We start from the raw sequence: 20720 nt of genomic DNA, 5'->3' as shown, positions 1-20720 counted from the left end.
TTATCCAATAGCAACTTGAGGAAGGCAGTGATACTTTTGACAAGATCCACACAAGTGTGAACCCGGTCGACATGCTTATGAACGTGGTTCCCACTGCGAAGTTCAGATTTTGTTTGAGTTCTCTAAGTCTGGCAAAAGGTTGATGAAGACAAAGTGTGTACGAAAAACGACAGTAATTGTGAATATATGATGGAGGTGATTAGAGATGGTGATGGCAGTGTGAAGATGCATCTCATGATAATTAAAGCGATGGTGGAGATTGTTATGAGATGTCTTAAATTTATATATGGAATAGGGGTTTGATCGATCGACCACCATGGTGGATCAATCGATTGAACTCCAAATTATACAGATTGGTCTCTAGACAATTTTGGACAACCTTGATTGATTAAACCATCCAGTCAATTGATGACAGAATTTGAAAAATCCCAATTAACTCTTTGGACAATTTTGCACATGTTCGATTGATCGAAGACGCTGGCTCGATCGATCGATGATGACTTAATCGATGCTGATAGATCGATGGTCCGATCAATAGAGTACGCAATTTTTGCATAATTGTACAATTTGTTTTCTATTTTAATTTTTTAACACTATATATATCAGGTGTAATCGGGATTAGGGCATAGGAGGGTATTATTAAGGGTTCTAGAGAGGAAAAGCTTTGGTTTTGGGGAGATTCGAAGGGGTTTTCATCAGTGTAAGAGCATCTATTTATTGTATATCACTTTAATAATGGATTTTCTTGTCACTTTATGCCGTGATTTTTTCCCCGCGAGGGTTTTCCATGTAAAATTCATGTGTACTTATGCGTACTTCATTGTGTTTGTCTTTTGCGTGTTTAATTGAATTCAGGTTTCTTAATTTTCGCATTATCCATAACAGGCCACAATGAAAAGGATCAGATATATGGCTTCATCAATCAGTCCCACTCAGATACCAAGCTAAATGGTTACATTGTATCGATCTTAAAGGTCTATGAGGTGCAGCATGTAGAGAATACACCATCAAAGATTCTGTACAGCACAGCAAATCAGTCCAACACTACAAATCAGTCCAGCTAGCAACAAATCTCTTCCATGCTTATCTATAACTATATTTAGTTAGGATAATATTTGATTGATTCTGTAAAATCTCTTCCATGCTTATCTGTAACTATATTTAGTTAGGATAATATTTGATTGATTCTGGAAAATCTGTAAACATGTGTGTATAAATATATCACAAAGAGTAATGAAATAATTCATTTAGCCAAACAATATTTTGTCTTTTTTATGGTATCGTAGCCTTCATCTCCAACAAGAAACCTTGATCCTTCATCAATGGCTGCACAAGAATCAATCACCACAACTCTCATGGTTATATCCACTGTAGTTTCCTTTGATTCAAATGCATTGTTAATCGCCATTGTTAATGCACAACTCCCTCTCAAACTCACGCCCTTAAACTATCCAACATGGCGTGCCCAATTTGATTCTCTCTTGATTGGTTATGACCTAATAGGCTACATAGATGGCTCAAAACCATGTCCTTCTGACAACTCAATCACATCAATTCTTTGGAAGCGCCAAGATCAACTTCTGTTACATGTTATCCGTATCTCAGTCTCTGACTCAATTGTGACCCTCATTGCATCTAGCAAATCCTCCAAAGAAGCGTGAAGGCCTCTATGCGAATCGCTCTCGCTTATGTGTTATGAGTCTCAAGGAACGACTCACTCGACCCCGTGATGGTAAGTCTATTACTAAATACCTGCAAACTCTCAAGGTCATCTTTGATGAGTTAGCTCTCATTGATATTCCTCTACTTGATGATGATCTTGTTATGCACATCCTCAATAGAGTTGGTAATGAATTCAAAGAAATCACTGCCGGCATTCGTGCTCGGGAAAATCCCATCTCCTTTAAAGATTTACATGATAAACTTGTTGATTATGAAGCCTATCTCAAACAACAAGAAGCCTGCATGAATCCCCAATGCTTTCCCCCAATGCAACTAACCGTACAAGCAACAATTCTCCTCGCCATTTTCCTGCCAATCGTGGTGGTACTCGTGGTCGATCCCAACAATTTCAATTCTCTGCTAATTAAGGCTCTCCATACAACTCCAATCGTTCCAATCACTTCTCGAATCATACGAATCAAGGGAACTCATACAATCCAAATTAGCGGACCAACCTCTCTCAAGGCCGTGGCTACAAAGGGTTCTATCAACTATGTGATCAACAAGGCCACACTGCCAAACGATGCCCTCAGGCTTGTCATTTCTCCCATTCGGAACCAACAGCCAACTACACAGCTACCGGATTTTCTGCTTCTCAACCTTGGCTTGTCGACTCTACTGCAACAAACCATGTCACCTCTCACTTGCAAAATTTATCCCTTCACTCCCCCTATGATGGACCCGACAATATTGTTATTGGTGATGGCTCAGGTTTACGTATTACTCACTCTGGATCTACATCTTTCTCTAGTCCTTCCAAATCCTTTACTTTATCCAATACCTTATGTGTTCCTTCCATGCAAAAAATAAAAAATAAAAAATCTTATCTTTGTCTCTCAATTTTATAAAACTAATCTTACATCTATTGAATTTTTTCCCTCTCATTTTTTTGTCAAGGACCTGTGCATGGGGGAGATTCTCATCCGTGGCCTAAATTGATAAAAACGATGTGTATGAATGGCCTATGAGTGTTCACATTTTTGCTGTTTAGCCCTTCGCCATGATTGGTGTCAAGGCTCCCATGCAAGACTGGCACAAACGACTTGGTCATCCGTCATCTCGCACCCTTCAATATCTTATCAAGCAGTTTTCTTTATCCTTGTCATCTTCGTCTACTATCTCTACCTTGTGTTCCCCTTGTCAATGTTCTAAGAACCATAAACTTCCATTTCATGCATCTTCTCTTAAAAGTCGTGGTCCACTTGATCTCATTTACACTGATGTATGGGGACCGACTCCGGTTGAATCAATAGATAATTTTAAATATTATATTATTTTTGTTGATCATTTTACCAAATATGTGTGGCTGTATCCTCTCAAGAATAAATCGGATGTTTATTCTCTTTTTTCCAACATTTAAAGATATAGTTGAAAATTATTTTAACACTAAAATTGTCTCCATTTACTCGGATGGAGGGGGCAAGTATAAAAAACTTGGCTCTCTTCTCTCTAGTTATGGCATCATGCACTTAACTACTCCACCCCATACCCCTCAACACAATGGCCCTGCTGAGCGTCGACACCGCCATCTTGTTGAAACCAGCCTCTCCCTACTTCATCATTCCTCCCTACTACTATCATTTTAGTCTTATGCTTTTCAAGCTACAGCCTACCTAATAAATTGCCTTCCCACACCTATTCTTGATAATAACTCCCCCTTCACTGCTCTCTTTGGTGACACCCCCAATTATTGCAAGTTGCCTGTGTTTGGTTGTCTATGTTATCCATGGCTCCACCCCTACTCTCGCCATAAACTTGACCCTCGTTCTCGCCCATGTGTGTTCCTTGGGTATTCTCTCACTCAAAGTGCATATAAATGTTTTGATCCTTCCACCAACCGCCTATTTATCTCACGTCATGTCATCTTTGATGAATCTATTTTTTCATATCCTTCATTTTCTTCCTCTGATCCATCTTCATCAACTCATCCACTACTTGGTTTCCTCATCACGATACGACATCAACGCCTATTATCCATGTACCAGTCTTGCATGGTTCCTCAACTCATGGGCCGCCTATCCCTAATACATCTATGCCTTCATACCCCACATCTCCACTTATTAGTGCTGCGGACTTATCTCCTCCATGTGTTGCTCCTACATCTCCCTCAATGCCTCTTGCTTCACCTAACCCAACCCCTCTCAACCACCCTAAATCTGAGTCTACCCTATTTCGACCCATATCTCAATCCGTGGTTGAGCCTTATCTCTCCCCACCTCGCACTCATTCCATGACCACTCGTGCCCAACACAATATTTTCAAACCCAATCCCAAGTTTTTTAATGTCACCACCAAGCATAGCCTGCCAGATTCACTTGAGCCCACTCGCGTCACACAGGAAGGTGAGAAAGAGATGTGAAGAAGAGAGGAAGCAAAACTGGAATGCCAGGGTGTTTAAGCTCTAGCACCCTCTCCTTGTATTTATATTATTAAAATAGTAAGTAGGCCTTATGTACTATATTATATGGGCTTGGGCCCAATGAGCCTAAGTCCTTTCAACACATTACATTCATTCTCATTTAAATTTTTACTGGTTTTCTTCAAGGTGTTTCTCTCTTTTTCCAAGTTTTGTGGTAAGGCTGCGTAGTGGTTCTAGCCCGTGTACAATAGGTGCACCTTGTGACCAGGCAGCAATCGTTGTATTCTGGAGGTTGACAATACGAGAATCAGTTTATACCAGGGACATCGTCTAAGGAACACAAATTCAGTTTTAACCAGAGTAATTCCAAATCACACATCCAGTGATTTCAACAAGTTTCTCTCTCTCTCTCTCTCTCTCTCTCTCTCTCTCTCTACCAAATCGTATTGTATTCTAAATAGGTTTTCAAATTTAAAATCCAACAAATGTACGCTAACTTGAACACACGTTGCTTGCAAACTAGGGAAGCAGGAATTTCCTGGCAACCATGATGTGGCCTAATGAACACCGTACACGTCTCCCAGATGCAAAAGGCTAAAAGCATCATTTCACTCAGTAGAATATTTGCTGCAGCCCTCGGTTGAAAACGAATACGATCTTTTCCCTAGACTTAAAGCCAAGGCAAGGCATTGAATCTTTCATGCCGTGCATCCCTAACGAAAGTATACTGCCGTGTCACTAATGTCTAATGTCTATTTTAATGGCACACAAGCATGAGGTCCTGATCATTCATTAGATGGGCCTACCATGGATGGAACTTGCCACAAAAGTCAAATCGGTTGTCTGAAGGATTTTTTTGCTGATTAGAAATTGATATTTTGATTTAAAAGAATAAGAATAAAAAAAAGTCTTCGAATAATCAGTGACTAGGATTATCCTACCGATGTATTTTTGGAAGACGACCATCCATGGTAGGGCACCCCACATGAACAGTCCGCATTTGGTACTTTTACATAAGTGTAAAATGTGTTTGAACCGATCATACTGGACAAACTCAAATACGTAAGCGTTTAGCTGCGGATCATTTACCATGCAACTGATACGACATTATTTTGAGAGAAAAACTCACATATTCTGGATGTATGTGAACTTCCACATAAGTCGTTTCTTCCCCCCAACTTGTTACATGTGCAGAATACCTGACTTGTTAAAATGGTGACCCATGCCATGATGCCACCTGATCATGAAATCAATCTGACACAGGCATTGAACACAGCTAGATGTCAAAATAATTGGACAGCCAATGGTATGACTCATTGCATTGGTGTGTCCCACCCAATGCATGGATCAGATTGATTTTCATACCAAGTAATGATCATGGTCATGGCCCACCTTTTGCATCCACTGGATATTCTACATATATGAGATGTTGGAAGGAAAGAAATTGCTGTATGTGAAAGTTCAGGTACATCCCGATGTAAAAAATGATTTGTCTAGCTATCTTCAAATCTCCTGTATTCACAAAAACATAACACAAGGAAAGAACACGAGACATGAAATATTCTGTCCATTAAATCAATGTAGGATATTAATATACATAATTACATATATATACACCATCATCAAAATCCCAAGAATTTTCCTACATTTTCCGAAGAATGATTTTACCCTCGGCATCTTCATGGACAAATCTCGAAACTTCAGGTGGAGGATTGTCCCGCCAAACGTGGAGCTTATCCAGTTCATGTCCCATATTAGCAAGCTTATCAGCAGGTCTATTGCCTTCTCTGTAGATATGTGTCATCATGCATCCGTTCAATTCTGGTATCATCATGTTTATATCCTCCACTAATCTTAATATTTCTTTCGATTTGACTCGCTTCCTACTCGAAAGAATTTGGACCAATGTCATTGCGTCTCCTTCGAGCCAAACATTCCCCCAACCGTTTTCTAATACGAATTCGAGACCACGCTTGAGAGAGGTGAACTCCGCAACCAATCCTGTAGTTCTGCCGATGGGTTCTGCATAGCCTAGTAAGAACTCGGCTTTGTGATTTCGGACAAGCCCGCCGATGCTTGCATTTCCATTTTTACCTTTGGAAGATCCATCATAATTCAACTTAAGGTAGCCCAAATCGGGTCTTGGCCACGTCACTGGAATGACATTGCGGTGCAACCTCCTTAACATCAACACAACTGGGGCCCGAATAACACCTTGACCCCCTAAAATCGATGAAATATTAAAAACCATTTTGAATTGGTTTGTTTAAGGATCTCTCTCTCTCTCTCTCTCTCTCTCTCTCTCTCTCTCTCTCTCTTCCAACCTTTATATGAAGAAGAAGGCAAGAGAAACATGCAACCTTGCTTGCACTAGACGTATAAAACTCAAATGAAATGGAATTGAAAATTCATTACCCACAAAATAGAAATTACTAAAATAAATAAATAAATAAAATAAAATAAAATAAAATAAAAACACTACAGAAATGTAGAAAAGATGAACTGAATTGAGATAGAATTTAGGAGTTCTATTCTAATCCATGCGAAAGAGTGGAAGAAGTTGGCATAAATGGGGTCTCTATGAATGAATTTGTAAGGATAAAATAACCGTAATTTTCTAAACGTGCAAGTAACTACCTTATCCGCAGAAAGGTAACTAACTACCTTGGTCAAAAGTCAAACAAAGATGGACTGTTGTTTTAAAACCCAGACCAGACTGATTTCGGCTCAATCAGTGGCATATATGGACTGGGTCTCTAGAAGTACTGTTTCAGGATCTGAACCACCCGGGTCAGTTCAATTTCTGCCACCAAGAGTCAAAGGTAGGCTTATCAATGGGTCTAGCTGGCCCCTCAGGCTTCGGGCCTGACCTGCCTGGGCCGGGCTCGGGCTGTAGTATCAGGCTCGAGGGCGAGGCCCGGGCTTAAAACTCAGGTCTGTTTGTCAGTTGGCCGGGTTTGGACTGTGTACAACAGCCCATGTCTGGCCATTAGGGTTTGCAATGGCAATAATGTATCATACACAACATATAAAAATCCTAATTTACTCTACTCCGCAACTCATATTTGTTTTATAGCCTGTGATCTACATAAGAAACACTCAGGCCCAAGATAAACATTTAGGGCATGGCTCAGGCTGGATTATTGTCATGGGCCCAAGTAGGGCTCGGGCCTATGTTGAACAGGAGGTGGCGAGGAGCTAACCACCCTCAGCGGTAGTGTAATGACATGGCCAGATTTTATTGGTGGGGCTGCACTCTGTTGGAAATGGGCTTGGGCCCTTTTTTAGGTTTTTCGGCTTAGTATGTACTTGGCCTATCTCTGACAGCACACTGCCCACCAATCAAATCTCGCCATGTGCCCACACCACCGCTGGGGGCGGTTAGGGCCTCAATACCTAATCCACTTCCAGTTGAATAATGCAGGCCGAGCTTGCATAAATCATGGCCCGGCGGTAACATAATCAAAGCATTGGGGCTGGGTAGCCCACCTGACCCAGCTTTTGGCCGGGCTTACATCTAATAGCTTGGCCCACAAGCAGGGCATATATAGACCTATATGTATGGCCCAATAAATTTTTGGATCAGGCTTGGGCACAAGTAATTTTAGCTTGATACAACTTTATATGTCCATATGTTATATATCTCAAATATATCATTTCACGAAAATATATATTTCTTTGCGCATGTGTACCCCAGTCAATAGACTTGGAACATTCGAATGGGAAACAGGGATTTAACCAATTTTTGGGGCTGGGCCAGGTTAGTTCAGGGCCCATTCATATTTTGACCTAGGCTTGGGCCCATACTGGGCTCAGAACTCAGAGCTTAAGTTCTGCATTGGGCCCAGGCCTGGCAAGTCCCACCCATCCTCAGCTCATTGCCACCCCCAGGACTTTGATCAGAGCAAGTAGACTTTATTTTTCTGATATTTTACATAATTTTAATTAATTTATTATAACATCAAGTGATGTGGCACAAGGAGGGACGTGATGAGGTCGATCATCGTCTTCCTCAGGAATAACTACGCTGAATCCATGGAACTCTCTAGACTCCTCACAAAGCTTCCTCAAATCCACGAGAGATAAAAGCAAGAATAAATCTTAATAAATTCGAAATAACTTTATTGATTGATAATTTTTTTAAAAAAATAATAAAATAAAATTGAAATTACAACTCTTTAAATAATGAGCTCAACCTTAAGACGGAGTTTTAGACTTGACTCCAACTCAAACACCCTAAAAACGTGACTTACCATTTATAGACCGCCTCTATTCCTACTTAGACTTTGTGGTTTTCGTCCAAAAATATTACTCCTAACTTTTCTAAGCCCTTTTCATATTGGCCAAGACTTCTACAACTCAAAGGATCAAAAGTTGTACTTGAACTAAAACTTACTATATTAAAAACAAAATTAAACAAGACTTTTGACCGTCGATTTGATGGAATCTCGCAAATTCGGTGTGTGCAACCCAGCTGGCAGGGTTGGTTGGCTTAAGTAGGTCCTCCCGCCCAAAATCATATATAACAAGCATAGTTCAAAAACCCAAAAGGTCGACTCCACTTGGTTTCCAACTTGTTGGGTCAACTACGGTCAATTGTATATTTAATTATTAAATTAATAAGAATAATGAAGTAATAATAGCTATTTATTTATTTACGTATGAATATAGAAGTTGATCATAGATGAAGTGCATTGGTTGTTGGTAGAAGCATCCGACTATCCAGTTAAGAGAGTGGGTTCTTAACACTTCCCCATGGAGGCCCAATTCTTGGGTGGTGATGATTGGGTTATTTCAAAGAAGATGGTTAAAGGGTAAAAATTCACTGATTTAAGGAGTTTGTTTAGCAGGCGTGTGGGGCCCACCGTTATGTATAAATTGCGTAAGCGGATTGCGTGGTGTGCCACACACCATGCACGGACCTCTGTAGTGTGTTGATGTCACCAAGTTCTGTGGGCCCCACCATGATGTATGTGTTATATTCTCCCTTTCACAGACTCCATTCATTCAGACAACAAAACAAAAAGAAATAAAAACAATTAAAAAGTTCCTATTTTTCAAAAAATAAAAATAAAAGAATATTCAACAAAACTTATCTTTAGGCTCCATCATCACTAGATAATTTAAAAAATAAAAATAAAAATAAAAATAAAAATAAAAAACCTCTCTTTTTCGGCTAGAACTTCGCCGGAACTTGACCAGAGTAACGTCTCAGATTTCAGATGGAAATATGAAAAACTCCATTTTCTTTTAGTTCAAAACTTCGTCGGAGCTTGCCGAAGTTTGTCATCATCGCTGGGGAGTCGAATGTCTGATCATACAACTACTAACCATCAAAGATGCTTGGTGTGGTCCTCTTCTCTTGGTGTGGTCCTCTCTGAAAATAAGGAAGAAAGAGAGAAAACAATGCGAAATGGCCTTCTCGACATGGACCAACATATTGAACCCCACATAAGACCCTACATAGGGCCCATCAGATAGTCCTGTATCAAATCTAAGCTATCCACATGAAATGACTTTAAATTTCAAGCCATCGAACGAAGTTTGAGGGCAAAATTCATCACGAGTGGACCACAACAGTGGAAGAAGTCCGGAATTAACGCACATCGCTCATGCAGTTGTGTGCCATAAACAACTTAAATTGTTTTTTTTAAATGACCTTATTATGTGTTCATGATTGTGAGATGCAAGTGAACAGATCAAATTAGTCGAATGGTGGCCCCAATCGTTGACTTAATGGAGCCTACAACCTATTCTCAAAAGGCCTTCTCGACTTCCATAACATGCTACCACCGTACGAGGAAAAGGCTTGCAGATGAGCATTTTTATCCTTCGAAAAATGCCCAAGAGGCTAATAAATAATGACTTCAGATGCTAAGGCCAATGTTTTTATTATATCATAATTAAGGGTTATTTTAATTAATTTTCTCATATAGGGAAGAGAATTAGGTAAGACCCTGCCTCACCCAAGACTATTCAACCCTTACCATGGGGCCCGTCTTGATGTATGTATTCTATATCCATGCCTCCATCCATTTTTCAGATCATTTTAAGCTATTGTCTCAAAAATGAAGTAGATCCATTTATCAGATCGACAATATCTTAGGAAACAATGGTGATTGAATGCCCTACCATTAAAAACTTCTTAGGACACACCTTAATGTTTTCATATTGTTTATTTGCTATCCAATATGTTAATAAGATCACATAAGCCTAGATGAATGGAAAAAAACAAATGTCATCTTGATCCAAAACTTTTATTGTCCATTAATGGCTAATCACTACAATTTCATATGGTATGGTCAATCGAATAATTGGATATATTTTATTTTTTTAGATAATTCCCTAAAATGATTTGGAAAGATGGGTGAACGGCATGGATACATAATACATACATCAAGTTGGGCTCCACAGCAAGGGTCGCACCATCCTGGCTAGTACGAGATCTCACATAATCCATTTCATGAACTTTAAGTAAAGTTGTACACGAGTCGAGTTAGCTTGATCATCTCGCTCGACTCGACCCGCCTCGGCTCGAAATTGGATTCGGATCGAGTTGAGCTGGTTTTAGAGCTCGAAAAAACTTCAAGCCGAGTTCGAGCTTGCCCAAGCTTGACTCGACTCGGCACATACCTCAACTCAAATCGACTCGAATCAAATCAATTCGATGACTCGGTTATTTTATCTTGATGCTACTCGCCAAGTGTTTGATTAAATGACTCAACGAAGTGTTGTTATAGATGTGTACATTCTCCATAGAATCGGCTCATGGCAAGGAAGGAATGGATACGAAATAAATTACTATTTAAAAAAAAAAAAAAACACCTTTACACTATAGAACTGCTCTCGTATCTTATTTTTTATTCTGCTCGTTGAGTGTTTGATGAAATACCTATAAGGTGTTGTTACTGTTTCGCATTCTGTGAGTGATTGAAGATGCATTATGTATTTGAGAAAATGTCTCACAGGCTTGAACTTGGCTCGAACTGGCCCAAGATGCTGATTGAACCGAGCCAAGCTGGCCAGTCAAGCTCGAGGACCGAGCCAAGCCGAGTTGGGGCTAGGGTTAGCTGCTGGCGGAGCCGAACCAAGCTGTGCTAAGCTCAACTTGGTTTGACTTGTGTACATCTCTAGTTTTATGGGACTTCAGCTTTTCCTTATTTTTTTTTCCACGCACACACCCTGACACCAACAAACACCACAATGGATACTCGAACCCATGATGTGTATGTGAAATCCACTCCAACCATTAGATGCATAATCCCACGTTAGGCCCAAGGCCAAAAAAGTAAGTTGATATCTGAATTACAAGGGCGACAACCAAAGAAAGAGTTATGAGAGAAGTCCACTCTTGGTTTTTATAGGGACCACCATAATTATTATAAGAAATCCATTCCAACCATTAGATTCCAAAAAAATACATTTAGGGTTAGGTCATAAAAATCAGAAAAATCTTTCATTCAACTGGATCTCACCAAGGGAAAATATTTGAAGGGCGGGCATCGCCATGTACAATATATTCAATCTTATGATCCACCTGAATAACAGATGGGGTTGGATTTCGATACCTATATTCAAAATTAGGCCACTCGACTTATGATCAAATTTGATTTCTTACACAATAAATTAGAGCTCATAAAGTTTATAGTTTTTCATAAATGGCAACTCCATTCCCCACTGACTTGCCATTTATTGGAAGATCACATGCTATGAGGAATTTTCAGATAAAAGTCCCAATTTAAAAACGAAGTTTTGGGAAACTAATTAGTCTTTGAAATTATTTTTCTTGGAAATGATGTTTAAATAAGAGAGTATGTTTTCATTTCCTTAAAATGCAATTAGATGGCAATGCTGAAAAATCATTTTTATAAAAACATTTGATGAAAAGAATCATATGCAATTGATAGCTAACAAACTCAATGATCCATATTGAGCATTCTAGAAAGGTCCGTACGTTGATATGGTCTGCATGTGCATGTGGGGATCACCTTTGATTCCCAATTCATCTCAAAAGTTAACTTGGTTGGCTGATACAAGAATTCAATCAACGTTTAGGAAAACTGGATTTCTCATATTGATATTAATCTAAAAAAGCTCCAAACATTGATCTGGACCATCTATCGTATAATCAAATTTTCCTTTTAACAGTTGATCTAGCCATCTTGCTTGGAAAATGGATAATTCATGATGATTGTACTATAAAAGGTTTGACCAACAGTCTATAATTTCCATCAAAAACAATTTGGTCAGATGACAAGATAATTCAATTAATGTGCGAGAAAAAGGCAGTCATGTATAATCTACTTTCTTTTTTTCATTGATAAGGAAACCTACTAGGGATTGAACCCTGGATCACTCACACTGCACTGTCTTCACCAGCTCATTTAACACTTCGGGTGTCATGTACAATCCACCTTGCATTGTTAATCTCTCAAAATTGCTTTTGAGTAGATGATTTAGCCATCCTATCAGCAACATGGAAAATGGACAATCCATATTTGATTATTCTAGAAAAGGTTTGGTTGGTGATCTACACCGTCCATCATTCAGGGCCCACTTTTTGAACGCCCATCACTCCATCAACTCACTTTATTTGGATGATTGTAATTATTCAATTAATTGCTAGAAAAATGGATAGTCTATATTGACTTTACTATAAAGGATCCAACAAGAGAAGCGAAACTTCTATCTTGTGAGGGCCATCTTCCCCAGCATGGTAACAATCCAATGAATAGCTATCGAACTTGATGGTCCATACAGTAAATATTAGAAAAGGTCCAAGCATTGATATGGTACGCATTTGATCCCATCTCTGTCGCCCTGACAATATGATCAATGCTAGGAAAATGGACAGTTCATATTAAAAATCAATATGGTTAGAAAATCCTAGACATCGTCCCAACATTCGCTTGGGATATGGAGGTCCCCATTAATTAAACCAGAAGAGGCCGAACCATTTATCTGGATCATCCATCATATGGGGCCTACCTTTGGTGTTTCGAGACCCACACGGAGAGAGAGAGATTGTTCGCTTAAAAAACTTCAGCTTCTGGTTTAATCATGGAGCGAGCGAGCGAGAGAGAGAGAGAGAGAGAGAGAGAGAGAGAGAGAGAGAGAGAGAGAGAGAGAGAGAGAGAGAGAGATTCTCCAATCAAAGTGATGATCACGGAGGAAGAGGAAACCAAAGGTGGGCCCCACTTCATGGGTGGTTAAATAAGTAACTGGACCTTTACTATTATATAAAATATGGAACATAGATTATCCTAGTAATTGATTGGACAGTCCAGATCAATGATTGGATCTCTGTCATAATCAATATGTATCATCAACGTCCTAACTACTGTGGGATGTTTAAGATCATCTGATCAAACTTACTTTCTATGAATGACAGACAATCAAATTGGGACCCACATGGTGGACAATTCAGGTAACTGGCCGTAGTTTCTCTCATATAATAAACATAAATTGTCTGTTTTTGTAGCCATTGATCAAATAGTTCATATCATCTAACCAAAGCAAACTTTAGGAGGATTTCACAGCCAAAAGTGGGAACCACACAATGGACGATCAAGATCGTTGATAAGGCTTTCAATATTAACATAAATATGGACCATCCATAGTCATTGATCGAATGGTTATACTCGTCCTATTGAAGTGATCTTTAGAGGACAATTAAGGATGGGATGATTAAGATAATCAGATCAAATTGAAATTTCAGGAGGGCATGCCATCAAAGGTGGGATCCAGATGGTGGACGCTCCGATCACTAATTGGACCATTATTATAACAAATATGGACCAGATTTTACAAGTCATTGATCGAATGGTTAGAATCATCTGATCAAATTGATTATTTGGGAGGTATCAACAACCAAAAGCGGACCGCATATAATCAAAATATCCATACTATAACAAATATGCATCATCCATTTTCTTAGCTACTGATCTTATGGTTAGATCATCCGATCAGAATAAGCTTTTTGGGAGGGAAGAAACATATAAATTTCTATAGAAAACATTGTTAGAAAAACAAGCAGAAAATAACATCTTTCCTTCTACACATGTCCAGGAAAAGCACATTTCCATTTTCACGAGTACAACAGTTCTTTTCCTAGTTCCCAGGCATCCCTAAGATATCATTTATATGAGTGGCAAAGATGTGTGAGAGATACAAGCCATTCATCAACTGTGGCACATGATGCATGGACGAACCTGAATTTTGGGCTACACAAGCAAAACCATCAATAAATAGCCAAAGAAGTTGTCGGCCTTGATCGATGATGCTGAAACAGACCATCCATTACAGGTCCAATGTTTGATTCCCAAATCTCAAAAAAATCATTTCGATGGGATGACTCTAAACATCTGATCAATTGCCAAAAATGGATGGTCCACATTGATTATACTAGAGAAGTTGCAATCATTGATCTGGACCTATTTGTGGGGCCCACCTTTCATTAGACAATCATAACCAACTAGCCAGTGGCTATGAAAATGGACAGCCCATAATCCATAATGATTATGCTAGAAAATTTTGAACTTTGATTATGAAAATGATTATGATAATCAAAACCATGAAGGGCATTCCCTATATGAAGGTAACAATGAGCGTGCATATTTTTCTACATGTAGAAAATGAATTCTCACCAGCCTCTGCCTATGAGCCACAGCCAATCAAGTGAAACCCCAAAAAAGAGACCCCCCAAGAGGAACAATACAAGCAAGTTTCCCAAGGCATTTTGCTCAGGTCCCTGCAAAACAAAATCCCACCACTCATCCTCCATCAACCTACCCCCAATTTTTAACTCTGGCCCAACCTTAATGATGTACGGGATATCCTGGCCATGCATGGCATGGGCGTCACTGTGTTGATGACCGGGAATAAAAATCAAATCAGCCAACCCACTCATCAGGCCACAAGTTAGTGTTCAATGTTTACCTTTGGAAAAAAAAAAAATCAGCCATCTGTATTTGTACATGTGTGCCCCGCTCGCACCTGAGGAGTAGACCTGGCTAACTTTTGCTCCAGTTCATTTACAAAGTGGATCCCACCTGATGAATGGTTTGGAAGTCCTAGTCACCATAGGTAGAGCGGCATGTGGACCTAGCAAAGTTCTTAAAGAGGAACTTTGTATTATGCCCCATCCAATGTGGGGCCAATAAATTGGATGGTTTGGATTGATCTAAATACATGTCACATGTACGCTGCGAGTGCATACACATAATGGATCCATACTCTGGCAGAGAATGTTATAATCCACCATAATGAATGATTAAACACTAATCAGTATGTAATTAACTAACCTTGTAACCTTTGGGTGCTGCCATAAGAACACAAACTGTAAGATAACCGTTGGATAGTCCAAGGAATGATGTCAGGACAATCATCCAGCCCTGATCTCCATGCTGGGCCGTAAAGTAGAATGCTGGAATGAATAAGAAGCGAGAAAGAGTGGCTAACATGAGGCCGCTTCTGGACACAATTCGCAGGCTCTCTACAAGGGAGAATGTACCTTGAGATCAGGTCCCAGACATTATATGATGCAATCAAAACAAGCACATACCTGAAATACAAGCAACAAATCAGAAATAGGATGGTGGGACACACAAAATGCGACGGTGGCAAGCCTGTTAGTAGCAGATAGTTGAATATTTGTATTTGCAAATGAGCTGGAAAATCTGAGGATTGGTTTTCTGTACAAGAGTGATAGGAAGGCTCCCTGTATAGAGTAAACATACTTCCATTTGGATACAACGACAACCAATTGATCTGGACCATCCAATCACTTCGGCCCAATATTCTTGGGCAACCATGCAAAAATTACATTACACTAATTGGACAGTATCCATCTGATCGGGGTCATTTTTAAGAAAATGAGTCCAATCATTAATCTGAACCATTAAGGAGTATCCACCTTGGATTGCTTACAGTTATAAAGAATCACTGAAATGAGATGATCCTAATCACCCCATTTGTGGCTCAAAATTAAAAGCAATAAAAGATGAGGCTAACATTCAAATCGATAGGATCAACCATCTGCGTGATCTCTGCATGGTGGCCCTTGAAGAGTGGACTGGACTGAATGAATAGTCAAATTCAATAATAAAAAGTTTAATATTGCAATTCAATTCAAAAATGCAGCCAAACACAGCCTGTGAACGTGGTCGAAAAATCATCAAAAGAAACACAATGACGATCAATGTTCAGATGAAAATGGAGATCTCAGATAGACACTTGAATACCACCTTACCATGAACCCAAGCTATGTGATCCTGTATCCTCCATTAAAAACCCGGGAAAAATTGATAATGTCAGCACATATATCAGAAACATATCAGCTGCATAATCCATGTTTTGTAGTAACAACTGCTTGATGCTAAGGCGCTCAACTTCAACCTACAATGGATTCATATAGGCCTTCAAACACTAGTATAAAAGGTAGTGGATGCAACTACCAAGTACACATCTGCAAAAGCTGAACACAAGCGCCCCATGCACATGCCAGTGCAGCACACAATTGACATATCTACAGCTTTCACCAGGAAGGTCTCATGAAGAATGGGATGGAGGCCAAAAATGGCTGGCGCACTCATCAGGTGGACCAAATATGCGATTCAATGTGAACCAGTTACTATTTTGTTAAGCATCCATTTTTCATGCACATCTTGGCCAACCAATGAGTGGATCAACCTAACTTGTAGGCCATCTGATTTATCTGATGAACAGCCCGCATCTTGCATGCTTGCTTGTGAATGGAGTTTGCAGAGGGGTGATTGAAACTAACATTCATTGAAATGGTATGCCCTTTCGTTAAGTTGCATTTGGATGCCACCAGCAGCAAGGTCAGCTGAAACTGTTGCAGATCCTTCAGAAGCTGCCTTTGAACGATAATAATTCACGACCGGCAGTTTGGGGAAGACGTATGCATATAGTAGTACACATAGTAGCTCAAAAGATGCCGCTAGTGCTACGAACAGCACTGCGATATGCAATTAAATGGACCCATCAATAGGGAGACTGAGGAAGATCGTATGGCTAAAAATACAAGGTAAAACAAAGAGGATATTACTAGCTCCTTTGCGAAGACCATCTTTGGTATTTTCAAATGCGACCTTCGTAATAAACCTTAGAGAAGATGTTACAGTCCCAGAAGCAGCCACACCAGCCAAAAAGGACTGCAGTTAAACAAGAACTAGCAAATTCAAATGTTACAAAATAAGGAAAATAAGAAGGAAAAGAAATACTAGGGGTCATTTGGTTGCACTATCGATTTGAATTGCATTTATTAGCGAATGACTAGTTCTAATATTAAGATTAAATAGAAAAGAGTGGAAAAATGGAAACAAAACAGAGTTGTCATTTCATAAGTAGAAAACTGACTAGTTCCTGTATTAAGGTTTGATTCTCCATTTCACCCCAAACACAAATTAGGTTCAAAACTAGGTCACACCTGTTAGACTTCGTTTGGCCCATCAAACAGATTTTGACACATTTACATATTCATTTGTTTACATTGAGATTTTCCAATGTTTGTATGTGATCGTTTCATGATAATTTATGCACACAAATGCTCATAACGGCCATCATAATGAGATGTTACCAATATTTGTCAATTAAAGGCTTGGTCCATTTCTTGCACAACATAGACCATTGTGAAGGTATGCACAACAGGAGTAATACATATTGAGATGTATAAACATACAATATGTAACTCCGCCCTGATGTATGAGGTGATCGGGTTAATATCTCACACAGATTGGCATGATTGGCTCTGTACTCAGATTGTGTAAGCTTATATATTGCAACGAGGATGAATCATTGTTTGGTCAAATGGAACATGATAATCGCATAGACGATGAATGCTTGATCATTAAATATGTATGAATTGAGCTACACGTGTTGCCTGACCAAATACCTACAAGTGATGGATTGATTCTAGCCCATTTGTTGTGTGAGTATGCTAGTCCCATAGGTATGTCTAGTGTCCTTACTATTGTACACAACGTGGCAAAGTTGCAACAAGGGATGTTACTTTGATGTGCATTCTCAAGGACATCCACACATATTCGGCTGAGCTAGAAGCGCACTATGAAAGTAAATGAATCAACATCTAACCACACAGATGGGTTACAAGAAGATCATAAATGATCGCTTCATGGTGATGATCACCAGGAGACTTATCTAAGCAGCCGGATCAAATGGACAGTAGAATATTATTGTGAATTATTTTAGACACATTTATATATTATTATATTAATATTTTCAATGAATTTTAATTAATCATATTTAGAAGATAAAATCCGTTCTATCCAAGAAGTAGATAAGTTTGTGTTATGATATGAGCATTGGGATTTGTACGCATACACGTATGGAATTAAAGATGTCCAATTGAGCATAATTAAAGCAACAGTCTGTTGTGAGTGAACTGGCTTTAATCCCAAGCCAACAACAAACCCATATAAAATCCTATGTGTTAGAAATTTGGATCCAATACCACTATCAATCTGTGTGCTTTATAAAAGCATGATAAATGAAAATAGAACATTATAATAAAGAAGATAACCAAAATAAAAACAAACAACCATAAACACATGATATTTTACGTGGAAAAACCCTTATGGGGAAAAAACTACGGCATAAAGCGACAGAAATCCCCAATAATCAAAACCTTAGAGTTGTACAAACTCACCTTCTTTGATTACAGAATCACCCAATCTCTCCTTATGATGCACAACTCTAGGAAGCACTAGATCCCTTGAGAAAATCGCTTTCCCAAGCCCTTACAAGTGTAGAAAGCATCTCCCTTAGAAAAACCCTTTGTCCCTTGAGAGAAAACACTCATATCATCTTAGGCCTAAGCTTAAAACAAACTTAAATACCCTTCTGCTAGTCCACACAAAATCGACGGTCACGCCTTGGTCGACCAAGGGTCGATCGAGCTTTCAACAGAGAGTCTTGGTTGATTGAAAAATTCACAGCAAGGTTCGGTCGACCGAAAGATTCTTCAGCTGACCGAACTGCCCCTGTAGGCAGAATGCAAGGCATCCTACACAACAATCTCTACCTTGACTTGTATTATGCAAAGTCACCTTGAATATCTCTCGTGCAACCTCCACCTTGAGCATTGACCGCTCCCTATATCCCTCCACCTAGAACATAGCTTCATCCGCACCCTTGTGCAAGAGTGCCCAATCTCATTAATGACTAGTGAGATTGATCAAGCCCAAGCAGTACTTAACCTTGTCCATGGTCACCGACTTTTTCAACATATTTGTGGCATTCTCATCCATATGAATCTTTTGAAATTAAATCTCCCTTGAAGTAATGAGCTCTCGTATCTTGTGGAACATCACGTCGATGTGCTTACATCTCGCATGATACACCTGATTCATTGCTAGATGGATTGTACTCTAATTTTCACAATGCAACCAAATTACCTCTTAAAAGGTGGAAGGATCCCCACTTCTTATGAACAATGTAAAAGAGACCATGTCCTCAAACCCATACTGAATTGGGGCTCTAATGGTTCTTTTCTCCCTATTCCTAGTTATACTTTCCTGGGCGTACTGCTGATTATTTTGCTCAGTTTCTTGCACCCGTTGAATATCCCATTCAATAGCAGGCACAACTGTTGAGGGTCAAATATTACATATTAGACCCCAGTTATTGCCTGATTTTACGTACATGATAATGCTTAATGTCATATTTTAATTGTGTTTTTATTGCAGGATGCAATCAGGAGTGTGGACTGAAAAATAGCACTAAAAGCGTGGATTTGACACTCCAAAGTTACCAGAGCAAAGGACGCACTCCAGAGAACCAAGAATGAAGAATTTACATGCCAAGGATCCGAGGAAATCAAGCCATTCACGTTAAAGAGGTCCGAAATTGGTGAAGAATGCAAGATCACATAGTTTCCGCCATCTGATTGGCTCAAAACTTCATAGATGGCCTGAGGGCCATAAATTAACCGTACATATAAAATTTCAGCCCTCGGATCACTATGAAAGTACCCCAACTGACAGATCAGCCCATAAACCATTGATTCTGGCCCGCCTGATATCTGGATATACTCCAATTTTGGTCTCAACCCATTAAATTAGATGGAAAACCAGATGGACGATGTGGATTTACCAAAAGAAGCAAGGTGGGTCCCATTTTACGCGCGTGCGTGTGCACAGCACACGTACACTCACGGTGCATCGAACCAACTAAAGCGGGTCAGCGCCTGCTGACCCGCGTCTTCTTCCCGAAACGGCAATTGCCGTTTTGGCACAGCGTAACAGACGGACGGCGACTGTTTTACGGACGCTAGTGGGCCCCACAGATCGTACATACTGATAATCTAAACCGTCCATCTTGTAGAGGGCCATGAATTCTTCAAACCTATGCTGAACTTTTGGACCCATGCACACACACGTGCGCGATAAAGAGGTCATAAGTGGACTGCCCTGCAACGTTCAATTTGATTTTTGAATGATTTCTTCTCTGATTCTGAGTCAATGGACATTAAAAACCATCCGTTTCTGACCGAAATTTCGAGGGCAATCTAATGGATGGGGTGAATTTCCTCGAAAACACCTCTGTGGAGCCCACCGATCACATCAGCGCCGGACGTGCGAAAGGCTACGCACGTCCG

General features: G+C 39.6%; 1 pseudogene; it reads right to left on the bottom strand.

Annotated features, from left to right (window-relative positions):
- Positions 1 to 13594: 13594 nt before the first annotated feature.
- LOC131221855 (equilibrative nucleotide transporter 3-like) overlaps positions 13595 to 20720 on the bottom strand; it is a 37236-nt pseudogene continuing 30110 nt past the window's right edge.

This window comes from Magnolia sinica, chromosome 12 (assembly GCF_029962835.1).
Source record: "Magnolia sinica isolate HGM2019 chromosome 12, MsV1, whole genome shotgun sequence".
NCBI classification, from domain to species: Eukaryota; Viridiplantae; Streptophyta; class Magnoliopsida; order Magnoliales; family Magnoliaceae; genus Magnolia; species Magnolia sinica.
This window is presented reverse-complemented; position numbering and strand designations above follow the sequence as displayed.